The 18,141-nt window shown below is 29.9% G+C and overlaps 1 long non-coding RNA gene and 1 other non-coding gene across 2 annotated transcripts; one reads left to right on the plus strand and one right to left on the minus strand.

Moving 5' to 3' along the window:
* Window positions 1-263: 263 nt before the first annotated feature.
* On the plus strand, window positions 264-1,430 carry LOC135266805 (uncharacterized). The gene is made up of 2 exons (XR_010334976.1): window positions 264-686; window positions 752-1,430. It is a non-coding gene; the product is annotated as an uncharacterized LOC135266805 (long non-coding RNA).
* A 4,371-nt stretch (window positions 1,431-5,801) lies between these two features.
* Window positions 5,802-9,679, minus strand: LOC103313332 (uncharacterized). The gene is made up of 3 exons (XR_010334912.1): window positions 8,713-9,679; window positions 8,212-8,661; window positions 5,802-8,152 (listed from the first exon to the last, which is right to left on the minus strand). It is a non-coding gene; the product is annotated as an uncharacterized LOC103313332 (transcript).
* Window positions 9,680-18,141: the final 8,462 nt, after the last annotated feature.

Raw genomic sequence — 18,141 nt, forward strand, 5'->3', positions numbered from 1 at the left:
ATAAATATTATATTATTGTATAAAAAAATAAAAGTTGTAAAAAAAAGCTACATGTTTTTATGTACACCTATTTCAACCTACTGATACAAGTAGGTGTGACCAGCAAGCAGAGTCGCTCCCTGTTTCAAGACCAGTCATTCCCTTTTTATCTTTGATGTTTTCATCTCACTTTTTCTCATTATCTCACTTTTTCAAGGCCACAATATTGATGCATTTTCATTCAAGGTTAAAAAGTGGGGGTATAGTTAACATATAGAATTTAGTACAAGTTTGATAGCAGTCAGTACTGATTTAATCCTCCGAGAAATAAGAATATAAAAAAGTGCATATATCTGTGTTAATGTCTAAGAGTATTCGCTGCTGGGTCATGGATGTATTGAATCGAATCGCTCGATGCGGACAGAAGCCCATTTTAAAAGCTGGTGAGCTAGAGTTGAACACAAGATTCCGCATACATAATATTAGACGCACAAAGTCTCTGTTCGGAAATTCAGTGCTTGTTGAGTTGGACAATTATGCAGTGTTTCTGCCGAGAAGAACAAGTGATTATTTGACTGAGGAGAAAATTGATGAGTTATTACGAGGTCCACGTCCACTATATTTAATATATTTGGGAAAAGAAGATGCTACAAACCCGACATCTGCACATTGTTTTGAGTTTCAACGTGTTGATGATGAAATATTAGGTGAGTGAACATAATGTAAAATGGAGGATGAAAAGAAATTAAAGAAATGTATATTTCATTTACAGTTAACGAGGGTGCCGAAGAGTAGGATGAAATTATCGGAAAAAGACTTATGTGTGTGAAGTAGTGTGCGTTTTGTGCTAGTGATAGTTTCTTAAAATAAATAAATAAATAAAAAATCATGTGTCTAGACGATGGACAATATGAAAAAAGTTTATACGAGTGTTTTGATAAAAGACTGTTATGATATAAGAACTGGGTACATTCATACCCATCTCCATGGAGTTTAGCAAAAGCGGGATTGTTTTATATTCAAATATCTGATTGTACCCAGTGTTTTGTTTGTGGAGTAATAATTTCACGATGGGAAAAAAGTGATGATGCGTTTATGGAGCATAAAAAACATTCTCCAAAATGTGGATATGTGAAATTGCTTTCCACAGACAAAACTACAATTCAGAAATTCAAATGAGTTACTAAAAATAGCATTGTTTTAGTTTTATTTTTTATAGTATTTGTATTCATATATTATTTATGTGCATAGGTAATGTGATGCAGACTTGTTAACCTTGATCAGTGTCGGGCGCGCGTCAAAGGCGAGGTAAACTAAAGGTTTCAAGAGGCGTCTTGATTTAATTAGTTTATAATTAAATAAGTGGTAGAATAATATGGAGGATTTATAATAGATTTAAGGATATTTAATGTACTACCTATAATATTGATGAAATAAAGTGTTTTAATCGATTCCTTTTAGTTTATTTTATTAAAAAAAACAATTCATAATAATAATAATTATCTATGTAATATCCGATGAATTAATCCAAGAGTTATGAGTTTTATCCATTCCACTCCACTTGACGAATAAACGGTTACCTTTCTTTCGTAAAACTTTCTCAACGAGATATACATTCGGATATTTAACTTTTTGTAATTCTTCTGTGTAGAAACCTCCTCGTATTGTTTCTCCAGAAACATCTTGTAGCAAATAAGTTCTAGGATTAGTATTTTGAATCTTCGAAACTGTAAATACTTCATTACTCCAATTTGGGGTGTACCCTTTCTTAAAATGATGTCGATGTTTACTAATTCGAACAAAATCACCAACTTTAAATTTGGGTTTATAAATGTCCATTGTTTTAAGATGACTATAAACTTGATCCAAAACTTTGCGTTCGTTTTTCTTATTTATTGAAATCGGTTTTAAACCAGTAGTCCTATGTCTGGTATTATTGTATTTTTTTATTATGCCAGGTAAAATGTTTATCCAGTTGTAGTGACCTTGCACCGAAAATTCTTTATACATCATTCCCTTGATTGTGCGATTCACGCGCTCGACGACACTACTTTTTAAATTCGAATAAGAACTGTAGTGATTAATTTTGTATTTATTCATTAATTGTTGAAAATGTTTATTGTAAAACTCCTTTCCCAGATCTGTTTGAATGTTTTTAGGAACGTTTAAAGCCGACTTATTCTTTAATAGAACAGCCCATACAAATTTAGAAAAAACATTGATAACCATTAAGATATACTTAAAGCCTTTATTGACGCGTGAATATGGTATCATTTCAACCAGATCGAGTTGCAATAAATCATTTAAACCTTTCACTATCACACGTCGTCTTTTAAAGTTCACTCTCGCCGGTGCATGTAGTTCATTAACAACTTGACGCTTAATATTTAAATCACTACGCTTCATGATGGATTGGTACTTTTAAAACTATTTCTATATATATCGGTTTAGCTTCTGATGTTTTGGGTCCATATTTAAATGATAGTTTGTCACCTTCACGTAAAGTTTGACCAATTAAATTCGTAGTTTGTTTCGAATTAATTAATGCAATCCACCCGCTCGATGGACTACCATTTACAGACGTAATCGTTGCTTCTTTTAATGGGAAAATATAATTCGTACCAATATTAAATAATACAAAAAGTTTTTTAGCTGGATCCAATGTCCCAAAGAGTGAGATTGTGGTATATGAGAAAGATTTGACACGTTGTAAAGTTGTCCGAATTTTGTGTTCACTAATGTGTTCACCAAATTTATCTAATGTCATATTCTTGTCTATTGAATGAATAAAGTATGTAGAAATACTAACTATAAAATATAAGGTGTTTGCAATATATACAAGTCGTCTCTAAATTATTAACGAATTATTTTCGATTCACGCAATTCTGTTATGATGCGATTGATTTCATTCATATGATTATTATTACCAGCTACTGTCGATGATAATAAAAGACGTAGTCTATTTACGAGTGTGTTGGGATTTTTGTAGGGAACAAATTCTAAATTTTTATCTGTTAAAGCCAATGTGCGAAGAATACTACCACCCTTAACTCTTTTTGATATTGGTTGGATACTACTTGTCGGAGTTGATTGTTCATGACCTTGAGCCTGCAATCTTTGTATTGCAGGTATGTTGCGAAGTCGCGGATACTGTTTACGTGCTGGTGGTACGAGAATTGAAAGGCTACTACTGCGGCTTCGTTGCTGGACGGGAGTCGATTGACCTTGATCGGTATCAAGGCTTTCTTCAGTATCACTGTAAAATGGCGGCGACTGAGATGCACGGTGTTCCTGAAGCGGTAGTGGCTGTCTCGAGAAATGTCGAATAATTGTTTTATATTTGTTCCCTACATTACCCAGAATTTGTGCATTTGGTTTATAGTTTTTTCTGTCTGCATTGGTTCGAATGACAATATTTCGATAAGTTTCTAAATCTGATTGAGTATAATTAGTTGGATTTTTTTTAAATAATAATTCATACAATCCAGGTGTATCAGGATAAGCTACATTTTGAACGATTACATGATCGTCTTTGAAATCAATTTCAGAATTGCCAATAAAAAATTTATTTGCCTCGGTTCCATGTCTCACACCATATTGATGATCAAATTTGTTTTCTGTGTCAATAATCATATCTTCAATGTACTGTCGAGGTAAACCGGTCCATTGTTTAAGAAAATGGCGAAATGCATCGGTTTTTGACAAATTTATTAATGTTTCTTGCAACTTTCCAATGGTCACGTTCCTGAGTGACTCTCCCTCCTCTCTGGGTGTGCTAGCAGCCGCATGTTGTCGCATTAAACTGAATCGTGGATCGAGCGATGTAGTACTACGGCTTGTAGTCGTTGACTCAAAAAGTCGCTTCGCCTCCGGTTGTTTGATCTCATGATGAATTGATATTTTTTCCTGTTTTGGGACAACTTCGCGTTCATGTTTAATTTCAGAAATTAAACTTTTTATTGGATCGGTTAGAGGTTGAATGTGGGTTGCGAAACGTCTTTGCGAACTTGCAATGTGTGAAGATAATGATCGTACTTTTTGTTTAACGTGTCGTCTTGCCTTATCCAGCTCTAAAGCTAAACGTTTATCCATGTCGATCGTCGACTAATAAATAAATCTTTGACAAACATTTACATTTATATTTTAATGAACTGATCAAAACCGTTACGATAACGCCCATTGTCTTGTTCAGCATCCTTATCAATAGTAACAAATCCATACGGTTTTCGCCAACACTGTGAACACATTTTCTGAAAGGTTTCAAATGACATATCTGTACCAACGTGATCATTAAAAATATGTTTTAAATTTAATACATCCTGAGGAAAGATAATTATGAAATTAGAATTATCACGAATTAATTGTTTCTGAATGGAAGAATACGTTTGGCTAATATATATACAATCAATATTATAATGCCTACCAAAGCAAAAATAATCACGTATTATATTTTGGTTACAAGTGACTACATCATCAAATATTATTATGGAATAGGGTTTGATTTCTTTAGGAGGAGGAATTTCGGCACCATCTTCATATTCATAGTAACCGACTTTATCGAGAGGTGCCAGAACCGATTTTAAAAATTGATATTTTGGTTGTTGTAGGGTTTTTGAAAATAAGTAAATGTCTGTGAAGCGTAATCCATTTGGATGCAGCAAGAGACTTAATATCACATTTGTTTTTCCACATCCAGAACGTCCAACCACTAGTCCTCTTTTTACACTATTGTTGAATAAAGTATTATGTTTAGGAAAGTGTTGATAGGGTACACAAACTGAATAGTCGTGATTAGAAATTTTTAATAAATCTTTTTGTTGCACAAGTTTCATTGTTGACTTACAAAATACAAATAAAAATACTTTACACATTACATCAATTATAAATACATAATAATAATAAATATGTAGTATAAATAAACAGTTACATATCGTTACATTTCTACAATAAGGTAAAATTCAATCAGTGGGTTCCACATATTTTTGCAATTCTCTAATTAGAGAATCTAAATTTCGATCTCTATCAATATCGTAATGTCCCCAGGCTAATGTATCAATTGAATTACCTAAAATGTATCGTTTATCATCGAAATTAGACAGTGCTATTTTATTCCTTAATTCGGTATACATATTATGTAAATAAGATTTGAAAACGTTCATAACACAGAAAACTGATGAAGATGAAGGATTTGTTGCAATTGCCCGATATTGTAACAGTGTTAGAGATTTATCAATTACATGTTTACTTACACCTTTAGCCTTTTTAATTAAATCATTCACTGTTTGCACACAATATGCTTTGGCACCGGTGCCATAAAGTAGTACAATTGGTACACCAGCATACTCATCTTTCATTTTACCGATAATAGACACAGTTTTAGGAATATCATGAATATTATTCTTGGGATAATTTGAAGTATCAAACCGATCGATATTCTGTTTAATATCATTATATACGTTTTCCGTATAAATTTCTAAAATTAATGAATCCGTATCCGTATACAAAAGCTGTACATTATTTCCATACTTAACTTTAAGGAAATTATAAAAAAAGTCATACATTAAAGTTTTTGAAATTTCCAATATACTGAATCCTACATAAATAGGTTTATCATATGTTACTTGAACTTTATTCATTTCTATTGCAACTAAATTTTCAGTAAAAATAGAACAATTTTTGAATTGTGGTTTGGCTATCCATGTCTCTGCTCCATACTTGTGACCGTTTTTTTTCCAATGTGTAGCCAGTTTAATATCTACCCGATTATCGACATTTTCCATGGTTTTTCCATACACGCTATTATTCATGAGTTTAAATAAATCTTTTTCAAACTTATTTTTAGTCTGATTTCGTAATTTCGTATTTAAATCAATATATGGTTTGAGCCATGACGATTGATTGAATTTTAGTACTCTATGAATTTTTGTCAATTCTAGTCCATTTTGTAGAGCTTGTTTTAAATTTCGATAGTGTATTATGTAGTTTGTCTTAGCACATAGATTTGGAATGAGTTTAGCACATTTTCCGTTTGGTGGAATTAAATTTTCAGGTAGAAATGGCATATCATTATGAGAGTTGTGTAAATGATGAGGATAAGAGATATCTACTTCAAGGACATAACCTTCAGGTGTGGTATCAGTCAAATCCATAATACTAAGTGAATTAATTTCGTCTTGCGTTAACCAAGTAAATCCACCTAAAGGGAGTACTTCACTCATAGCCCAACCATAGAGATTTGTTGCATCGAGATATAAAATGTATGATGTCGGTTTCGAAGGGTCATAATTTGGAAGAAATTTATTATTTGCTTGAGCCGCTCGTTTAACACATGTACTAACTCCCCCACGAATCCCTTTTTTGAAAAAATGCAACATATCTATATCAGTCAATAATTCTAATTTTACATGGGTAAATTTAAGCATAGCATTCCAACTAAGAGATGGTGCTGTCACGTAATGTGCTGGATCAAGTTCATAATGCTTAAGGCACATGTTTCGAAAATTCTCAAAGACATCAGCTAATAGTAAAATATCACTTTTTAAATAGAGATCAGAATATTCGCCTAAAGTCTGACAATGGAATGTATTCCATACGGTATTAGCTCGTTGATAATCATCTTCAGAAATATGCTCATCGCGAAGTTTATCGTAAAAATCAATTTTTTGTGGTAATTCCTTGAGATCTAATTTAGAAAAATCATCGATAAATGAATATGGAAAAACCCCTTTCTGTCTAATTAACTGAAATTCTCTGTCAACGGGAAAGTATCGTTTTACTTCCATACATTGAGCATCATCCAAGGCTGCTGCCAGTTTTTCTAATGAACATGCCAAAAACTGAAAACTATCTATAAAACGCAAGTGTAAGTGCTCCTTGACTATTCGATTGTTTGAATTTAGATATTCGCCTACACAAATTTTTTTCAAAAATGTAATATATTTCTCTTTAGTTTTACCAAGGATATTAATTTCACTTTCTTCAAGGGCCAACTCTTTAATGAATAAGTGACTATCATAATTTGTTAAATTATGAAATACTATCGGAATAAAATTTGGAATTTGAAAATTCAAGTTACAATTACTGTGCGCGGCGGACCTATAACGACCCGTTAAATGACAGTGATCTTTTACTTTAATATCATTCTGTTGAAAAGGTTTTTGACAAATATGACATTTCGTTGCTGTAAGATAATCAAACTCTTCTTGAATAGTTAATGGAAGCATTGGTTGTACAATACTTAAATACTTTTTATAAATCTCTATCAAATCTATTTCTAATGCTGTAATAAAGTCAACCACAGATGACTGTCCTCGAAAACTTTGGAATTTAGATAATTGATCGTTATATGAACATTTAATGTAATATGCACATGAATATGGTTGATGGAGAAAAGTTTTTATCGAAAATGATTGATTTGGATTTGGTGCAACTGTACTCATAGGTTTCAATAAACATTCGAAATCAGCATAAACAATAAATGGGATAGTCATTTTATGATGATAATTTTGAAATTCTAATACATTAGCGGGAACATTATAACCAAATCTATTTGTTATTAATTCATTATTTGGAATTCTAGCATAAAGTTTTCCACAATCAGTCGAAGAATGTCTATCTAATAAAGCTTGGGTTGTGAAATATTGTAAACATCCATCACAGAAAAATTTTGAATGATGATGTTTTGAGAGTTGGGAAGATACTAAACGTGGCAAATTAGTTATTGTACAGTAATGTTGATTACCATCGTTATCACTCAACAATAATAAATTTATGTGTACCGGTTTCTTAAAGTTTGTAAAATATAATGGTCCCACAATTTCAAATTTTACCTTATTGTTTACATAAAGTAATTCAAGTCCGTAAACATTAATAGAGACATTATTTTGACTTTCAAATTTTGCAATACTATCCAGTTTTACAGGAAATTCAATACCTTGGAAATTAAAAAGTGTCGACCAATGTGGATATGAACTGGGTAAATGTTCTGGTCCCATAGGTAGACACACTGCTGCTACGACACTCCAACCAAAACAATGAATATCCTGATTTTGAACATTAACTATTGCCCTCTTCATTTTCACGCTTGGCGGTAGTGGGATATACGATGACGCTTTCAATGGATTGTAATAGTTTACATTTAATTCTAAATGTAAGATTTTCACAAGTGTCCAGCCTAAAACAAAGAAGCAAAAAAATAATTGTATTATAAAGATTTTTACAATATATAACTACCTGAATCTCGTTCCAAATAATCCATCATTTTTTGACTAATAACTTCTTGAAAGTCATGCAACATATTCCTAATATTCGTGCCTAAAGTGACAATTCTGTTAGTAGTATTAAAAGATTTTACATCAAATATATTTTTTGATTCAATGGTATACAATTCAAATAATTCCAAATTAATTTTGATTGTACTAAATTTTTCAATTTGTGAAACAATAAGTCTAAGTAATTTATTGTGAATTTTATCCATAAATTTATTTAAATCGATATAATCGCCCTCATCACAAATCCTATATGAAGCGATGCGTGATTTAAATGCACTGCTGAGTGCAAACACCCCATCCTCCAAGGGAGTACTTTGACAATTATTTCTATGCTGTCTACTTCTCTCATGGGCCGTAATAAGCTTTGGAGCAATTTCTTGATTACATGTAACGCACATATAATTGTTGCTAGCTAGAAAAGAAAAATAATTGAAAAATAGAGTACCTATTAGTTATAACTTACCAGTTGAATGACATATTTTCTGTTTTTTGGCGGTCGGTCCTCCATTTTCCTGTTTTTTGACCACTTGACAATAGAGCTTTTCGTGGCGTAGTCGTGATTGACGGGTTGTAAATTGTTTATTACAATTTTCACAGTGATGCATTTTCTTATGAAAATATGAATCAATAAATTAAACAGGTTACTAACAAAGTTTAATTATAAATTGGCTGCCTTCTGTTACTATCTTTGAAAGACTTTTATTTATACTATATAAATATATATTTTTTTGTGTTCAAAGATAGGTATCCAGCAAGACCTCGAGGAGGAGCAGCATGCTTGCCATCGTGTTGTAGGTAGTATGATGTTAAAATTTGGAAAATCGCGTCCGAATTAAATGTACTTGATATGAGTGTGGGATGGAAATAGGATTTATTAATATTAATTATTAATATTAACATCATTAATATTAATATTAATATTATAATTATTAATAATTAATATTAATGGCGACTTTCGCGAACGTCTACGAGGCTTTCTAGGGCGCCGACGCCTCCTTGATCGTGAGTGAGGGGGAGTGGGTGGAATGATGTCATCGTCGTCGTCATCGTCTCCACCCTCCACCCTATTCTCAATCCTATTATTTATTTGCCCTAGAATGGGTGACAATTGAGAGGGTTGAATGATGTCATTTTCAACATCCATCTCTTCACCCTGCCTCCTCTCTTCAACCCACGGCTCTGCCAGTGCGTCAATGACAGATGGTTGTTGAATGTCATTGACGCCCTGTGATAATATTATGGGTGACGGTGGTGGTGATGGTTGTGGTGACCGAATGATGTTATTTTCGGCCTCTACCACCACCAATCTCTCTGGCAGAACATCATTTTCCTCAATAATCGGTGAATTGGGTTGAGGGGGATGTTCAACGTTACCATTGATAATGTTTTCCACCTCAACCCAAGGCTCCGATAAAGCGTCAATGATGTCCTGCGATGTTATCATAGGGGGTTGAGTTAATACCGCGGGTGCCGCTTCAGGAGATGTTGGTGTAACAGGGCGGGTAAACACTGGCTCAACGAAGGGGCTTTGTGGTGGTAGTGGTGGACTGGGAGAGATTGGGGGTTCTTCCACCACCACCACCATATCATTATCAAATACATTTAACTCATCGGTAATCGAATTATTGATGGGACAAGTTCCTTCATCCACAACCGGATTGGACGCCGCCTCGTCTTCGTTAATAAACTGGTCTATTAAGGTCAACGAGATGTCGTCCGAATAATCATTTTCAATACCATGTTGAGCCAGGTATTGCGTGAATGGTAAAGAAAACGATAATTCACTATCAGATTGTGATGAAGGAATAACCATAGAATCATCATCATCCTCATCAACGATTTGAACAATATTAGCAACAGCGTGATTAGCTAATTGCTTCTCTTTCACACTTAACTGACTACATTCAATCTCATCCTCTTCAAAACAATCTTCCCTCAAAGATTGACTTAAAGACGACTTGGCAAATTGTTCAAATTGTGTCTCATCATTTGTGATTAATTTTGAATAAGCAGGTCTAATAATTACATCAGAAACGATATTGATTCTAGGTTTATCCCTATTAAAACCACTACGGTTTTGATAGGGATTTGCAACTTTTCCCTTCAATACTTTAAATAATAACTTTGATGACTGGTTACTTACAGTTGTCTTAGTTGAGGGACCGGGACACTGACAACACTCGTCACCATGAGTGCACGGTTTAAAATTAGCAAAATAATTTGAACACATTATTTCGTACACAGACTACCTGTACAACACAGAATGAATTTCTGCATGCACTCTCTGCAAATTTATAAATTGTTAAAAGCTCCTGTCAAGGTCAACTTCTTTGTAAACACTTTAGTAGAGGAAATAGGAGAAGACATAAAAGTCACTAAAGGTTTCAGAGTCGTCTTTAGTCGTCATATTAATAACAATAACATTAATAATAATAATATTAATAGTACTAAATTTGCTTATATGCAAACGCTTAATTAAGGTAACAGTTTTTTGGTTTCTTGCTTATATCTCGAAAACAGTTACTCCCATCAATTTTTACCTTTTTACTAAAATTAAAGCTGATAAAATTTCCTACAAAATAGTTTTTTGCATTTTTCATGTAGAACTAACCATAAGCGAGATATAAGTTTGAAAATAATTAATATTTAAAAAAAAAGTGCTTTAACAGAAATTGTCATGTGATTTAAAATACACTTAATTTATTGGGTCCAATACTATATTAGAAGAAAAAGGAGGTGACATAAAAGTCACTGAAGTCTTCAGGGTCGTTTTTAAATGCTGCATTTTCGTCTTCGTCTCAAACATTAAAAACTGAATTACATTTTTGCTCAGTAACAGTTACAGTTTTCTTATTGCTTTTTAGCTTATATTTCGAAAACAGTCACTCCTATCAATTTTTTTTTTTCAAAATTAAAGCAGATAAAATTTGCAATAAAATAGTTATTTACATTTTTCTTGTAGGACCAACTATAAGCGAGTTATAGAGTTGGATATAAATAATATTTAACAAAAATTTGCTTTAAAATAAAATGTTTGAATAACTGAAATTAAACTAAATTAATTGTGTCTAACACTTTAGTAGATGAAAAAGGAGAAGACATAAAAGTCACTAAAGGTTTCAGAGTCGTCTTTAGTCGTCATATTAATAACAATAACAATAATAATAATAATACTAATAGTACTAAATTTGCTTATAAGCAAACGCTTAATTAAGGTAACAGTTTTTTGGTTTCTTGTTTATATCTCGAAAACAGTTACTCCTATCAATTTTTATTTTTTTACTAAAATTAAAGCTGATAAAATTTCCAACAAAATAGTTATTTGCATTTTTCTTGTAGGACCAACCATAAGCGAGTTATTGAGTTGAATATTAATAATATTTAACAGAAATTTGCTTTAAAATAAAATGTATGAATAACTGAAATTAAACTAAATTAATTGTGTCTAACACTTTAGTAGAGGAAAAAGGAGAAGACATAAAAGTCACTAAAGGTTTCAGAGTCGTCTTTAGTCGTCATATTAATAACAATAACAATAATAATAATAATACTAATAGTACTAAATTTGCTTATAAGCAAACGCTTAATTAAGGTAACAGTTTTTTGGTTTTTTGCTTATATCTCGAAAACAGTTACACCTATCAATTTTTATCTTTTTACTAAAATTAAAGCTGATAAAATTTCCTACAAAATATATATTTGCATTTTTTATGTAGGACTAACCATAAGCGAGATATAAGTATGAAAATAATTAATATTTAAAAAAAAAGTGCTTTAACAGAAAATGTCTTGTGATTTAAAATACACTTAATTTATTGGATCCAATACTTTACTAGAAGAAAAAGGAGGTGACATAAAAATCACTGAAGTCTTCAGAGTCGTTTTTAAATGCTGCATTTTCGACTTCGTCTCAAACATTGAAAACTGAATTACATTTTTGTTCAGTAACTGTAACAGTTTTCACTTTGGTTTTTTGTTTATATCTCGAAAACAGTTACTCCTATCAATTTTTATCTTTTTTTCAAAATTAAAGCTGATAAAATTTTCTACAAAATAGTTATTTGCATTTCTTTTGTAAGACCAACCATAAGCGAGTTATAGAGTTTGATATAAATAATCTTTAACAAATATTTGCTTTAAAATAAAATGTTTGAAAAACCGAAATTAAACTAAATTAATTGGATCTAACACTTTAGTAGAGGAAAAAGGAGAAGACATAAAAGTCACCAAAGTCTTCAGAGACGTTTTTAGTCGTCATATTAATAACAATAACATTAATAATAATAACACTAATAGTACAAAATTTGCTTATATGCAAGCGCTTAATTAAGGTAACAGTTTTTTGGTTTCTTGCTTATATCTCAAAAACAGTTACTCCTATCAATTTTTATCTTTTTACTAAAATTAAAGCTGCTAAAATTTCCTACAAAATAGTTATTCGCATTTTTCATGTAGGGCTAACCATAAGCGAAATTTAAGTTTGAAAGTAATTAATATTTAAAAAAAAGTGCTTTAACAGAAAATGTCTTGTGATTTAAAATACACTTAATTTATTGGGTCCAATACTTTATTAGAAGAAAAAGGAGGTGACACAAAAATCACTGAAGTCTTCAGAGTCGTTTTTAAATGCTGCATTTTCGACTTCGTCTCAAACATTGCAAACTGAATTACATTTTTGTTCAGTAACTGTAACAGTTTTCACTTTGGTTTTTTGCTTATATCTCGAAAACAGTTTCTCCTATCAATTTTTATCTTTCTTTCAAAATTAAAGCTGATAAAATTTCCTACAAAATAGTTATTTGCATTTCTTTTGTAAGACCAACCATAAGCGAGTTATAGAGTTGGATATAAATAATCTTTAACAAAAATTTGCTTTAAAATAAAATGTTTGAAAAACCGAAATTAAACTAAATTAATTGGGTTTAACACTTTATTAGAGGAAAAAGGAGAAGACATAAAAGTCACCAAAGTCTTCAGAATCGTTTTTAGTCGTCATATTAATAAAAATAATATTAATAATAATAATACTAATAGTACTAAATTTGCTTATATTCAAGCGCTTAATTAAGGTAACAGTTTTTTGGTTTCTTGCTTATATCTCGAAAACAGTTACTCCTATCAATTTTTATCTTTCTTTTAAAATTAAATCTGATAAAATTTGCTACAAAATAGTTATTTGCATTTTTCTTGTAGGACCAACCATAAGCGAGTTATAGAGTTGGATATAAATAATATTTAACAAAAATTTGCTTTAAAATAAAATGTTTGAAAAACTGAAATTAAACTAAATTGTGTCTGACACTTTAGTAGAGGAAAAAGGAGAAGACATAAAAGTCACTAAAGGTTTCAGAGTCGTTTTTAGTCGTCATATTAATAACAATAACATTAATAATAATAATACTAATAGTACTAAATTTGCTTATATGCAAACGCTTAATTAAGGTAACAGTTTTTTGGTTTCTTGCTTATATCTCGAAAACAGTTACTCCTATCAATTTTTATCCTTTTTTAAAAATTAAAGCTGATACAATTTCCTACAAAATAGTTATTTGCATTTCTTTTGTAAGACCAACCATAAGCGAGTTATAGAGTTGGATATAAATAATCTTTAACAAAAATTTGCTTTAAAATAAAATGTTTGAAAAACCGAAATTATACTAAATTAATTGGGTTTAACACTTTAGTAGAGGAAAAAGGAGAAGACATAAAAGTCACCAAAGCCTTCAGAATCGTTTTTAGTCGTCATATGAATAAAAATAATATTAATAATAATAATACTAATAGTACTAAATTTGCTTATATGCAAGCGCTTAATTAAGGTAACAGTTTTTTGGTTTCTTGCTTATATCTCGAAAACAGTTACTCCTATCAATTTTTATCTTTCTTTTAAAATTAAAGCTGATAAAATTTGCTACAAAATAGTTATTTGCATTTTTCTTGTAGGACCAACCATAAGCGAGTTATAGAGTTGGATATAAATAATATTTAACAAAAATTTGCTTTAAAATAAAATGTTTGAAAAACTGAAATTAAACTAAATTGTGTCTAACACTTCAGTAGAGGAAAAAGGAGAAGAATAAAAGTCACTAAAAGTTTCAGAGTCGTTTTTAGTCGTTATATTAATAACAATAACATTAATAATAATAATACTAATAGTAATAAATTTGCTTATATGCAAACGCTTAATTAGGGTAACAGTTTTTTGGTTTCTTGCTTATATTTCGAAAACAGTTATTCCTATCAGTTTTTATTTTTTTACTTTAATAAAGCTGATAAAATTTCCTACAAAATAGTTATTTGCATTTTTCATGTAGAACTAACCATAAGCGAGATATAAGTTTGAAAATAATTAATAATGAAAAAAAAATGTGCTTTAACAAAAAATGTTTTTTGATTTAAAATACACTTAATTTATTGGGTCCAATACTTTATTAGAAAAAAAAGAAGGTGACAGAAAGTTCACTGAAGTCTTTAGAGTCGTTTGTAAATGCTGCATTTTTGAAAGAAAAATAAAAATTGATAGGAGTAACTGTTTTCGAGATATAAGCAAAAAACCGAAGTGAAAACTGTTACAGTTACTGAACAAAAATGTAATTCAGTTTTCAATGTTTGAGACGAAGACGAAAATGCAGCATTCAAAAACGACTCTGAAGACTTCAGTGACTTTTATGTCACCTCCTTTTTCTTCTAATAAAGTATTGGACCCAATAAATTAAGTGTATTTTAAATTACAAGACATTTTCTGTTAAAACACTTTTTTTTTATATATTAATTATTTTCAAACTTATATCTCGCTTATGGTTAGTTCTACATGAAAAATGCAAATAACTATTTTGTAGGAAATTTTATCAGCTTTAATTTTTAAAAAAAGATAAAAATTGATAGGAGTAACTGTTTTCGAGATGTAAGCAAGAAACCAAAAAACTGTTACCTTAATTAAGCGTTTGCATATAAGCAAATTTAGTACTATTAGTATTATTATTATTAATGTTATTGTTATTAATATGACGACTAAAGACGACTCTGAAACCTTTAGTGACTTTTATGTCTTCTCCTTTTTCCTCTACTAAAGTGTTAGACACCATTAATTTAGTCTAATTTCGGTTTTTCAAACATTTTATTTTAAAGCAAATTTTTGTTAAATATTATTTATATCCAATTCTATAACTCGCTTATCCTTGATCCTACAAGAAAAATGCAAATAACTATTTTGTAGCAAATTTTATCAGCTTTAATTTTAAAAGAAAGATAAAAATTGATAGAAGTAACGGTTTTCGAGATATAAGCTAAAAAGCAATAAGAAAACTGTAACTGTTACTGAACAAAAATGTAATTCAGTTTTCAATGTTTGAGACGAAGTCGAAAATGCAGCATTTAAAAACGACTCTGAAGACTTCAGTGACTTTTATGTCACCTCTTTTTTCTTCTAATAAAGTATTGGGCCCAATAAATTAAGTGTATTTTAAATCACAAGACATTTTCTGTTAAAGCACTTTTTTTTTAAATATTAATTATTTTCAAACTTATATCTCGCTTATGGTTAGTCCTACATGAAAAATGCAAATAACTATTTTGTAGAAAATTTTATCAGCTTTAATTTTAAAAGAAAGATAAAAATTGATAAGAGTAACTGTTTTCGAGATATAAGCAAAAAAACAAAGTGAAAACTGTTACAGTTACTGAACAAAAATGTAATTCAGTTTTCAATGTTTGAGACGAAGACGAAAATGCAGCATTTGAAAACGACTCTGAAGACTTCAGTGACTTTTATGTCACCTCTTTTTTCTTCTAATAAAGTATTGGACCCAATAAATTAAGTGTATTTTAAATCACAAGACATTTTCTGTTAAAGCACTTTTTTTTTAAATATTAATTATTCTCAAACTTATATCTCGCTTATGGTTAGTCCTACATGAAAAATGCAAATAACTATTTTGTAGGAAATTTTATCAACTTTGATTTTAGTTAAAAAATAAAAATTGATAGGAGTAACTGTTTCCGAGATATAAGCAAGAAACCAAAAAACTGTTATCTTAATTTAGCGCTTGCATATAAGCAAATTTAGTACTATTAGTATTATTATTATTAATGTTATTGTTATTAATATGACGACTAAAAACGACTCAGAAAATTTTGGTGACTTTTATGTCTTCTCCTTTTTCCTCTACTAAAGTGTTAAACCCAATTAATTTAGTTTAATTTCGGTTTTTCAAACATTTTATTTTAAAGCAAATTTTTGTTAAAGATTATTTATATCTAACTCTATAACTCGCTTATGGTTGGTCTTACAAAAGAAATGCAATTAACTATTTTGTAGGAAATTTTGAAATTTTATCAGCTTTAATTTTGAAAGAAAGATAAAAATTGATAAGAGTAACTGTTTTTGAGATATAAGCAAAAAAACAAAGTGAAAACTGTTACAGTTACTGAACAAAAATGTAATTCAGTTTTCAATGTTTGAGACGAAGACGAAAATGCAGCATTTAAAAACGACTCTGAAGACTTCAGTGACTTTTATGTCACCTCTTTTTTCTTCTAATAAAGTATTGGACCCAATAAATTAAGTGTATTTTAAATCACAAGACATTTTCTGTTAAAGCACTTTTTTTTTAAATATGAATTATTTTCAAACTTATATCTCGCTTATGGTTAGTCCTACATGAAAAATGCATATAACTATTTTGTAGGAAATTTTATCAGCTTTGATTTTAGTAAAGAAATAAAAATTGATAAAAGTAACTTTTTCCGAGATATAAGCAAGAAACCAAAAAACTGTTATCTTAATTTAGCGCTTGCATATAAGTAAATTTAGTACTATTAGTATTATTATTATTAATGTTATTGTTATTAATATGACGACTAAAAACGACTCAGAAAACGTTGGTGACTTTTATGTCTTCTCCTTTTTCCTCTACTAAAGTGTTAAACCCAATTAATTTAGTTTAATTTCGGTTTTTCAAACATTTTATTTTAAAGCAAATTTTTGTTAAAGATTATTTATATCTAACTCTATAACTCGCTTATGGTTGGTCTTACAAAAGAAATGCAATTAACTATTTTGTAGGAAATTTTATCAGCTTTAATTTTGAAAGAAAGATAAAAATTGATAAGAGTAACTGTTTTCGAGATATAAGCAAAAAAACAAAGTGAAAACTGTTACAGTTACTGAACAAAAATGTAATTCAGTTTTCAATGTTTGAGACGAAGACGAAAATGCAGCATTTAAAAACGACTCTGAAGACTTCAGTGACTTTTATGTCAGCTCTTTTTTCTTCTAATAAAATATTGGACCCAATAAATTAAGTGTATTTTAAATCACAAGACATTTTCTGTTATAGCACTTTTTTTTTAAATATTAATTATTTTCAAACTTATATCTCGCTTATGGTTAGCTCTGCATGAAAAATGCAAATAACTATTTTGTAGGAAATTTTATCAGCTTTAATTTTAGTGAAAAGATAAAAATTGATAGGAGTAACTGTTTTCGAGATATAAGCAAGAAACCAAAAAACTGTTACCTTAATTAAGCGTTTGCATATAAGCAAATTTAGTGCTATTAGTGTTTTTATTATTAATGTTATTGTTGTTAATATGACGACTAAAGACGACTCTGAAACCTTTAGTGACTTTTATGTCTTCTCCTTTTTCCTCTACTAAAGTGTTAGACACAATTAATTTAGTTTAATTTCAGTTTTTCAAACATTTTATTTTAAAGCAAATTTTTGTTAAATATTATTAATATCTAACTCTATAACTCGCTTATGCTTGGATATAAATAATATTTAACACAAATTTGCTTTAAAATAATATGTTTGAAAAACCGAAATTAGACTAAATTAATTGTGTCTAACACTTTAGTAGAGGAAAAAGTAGAAGACATAAAAGTCACTAA

Source organism: Tribolium castaneum, chromosome 7, assembly GCF_031307605.1.
Source record: "Tribolium castaneum strain GA2 chromosome 7, icTriCast1.1, whole genome shotgun sequence".
Lineage (NCBI taxonomy): Eukaryota > Metazoa > Arthropoda > Insecta > Coleoptera > Tenebrionidae > Tribolium > Tribolium castaneum.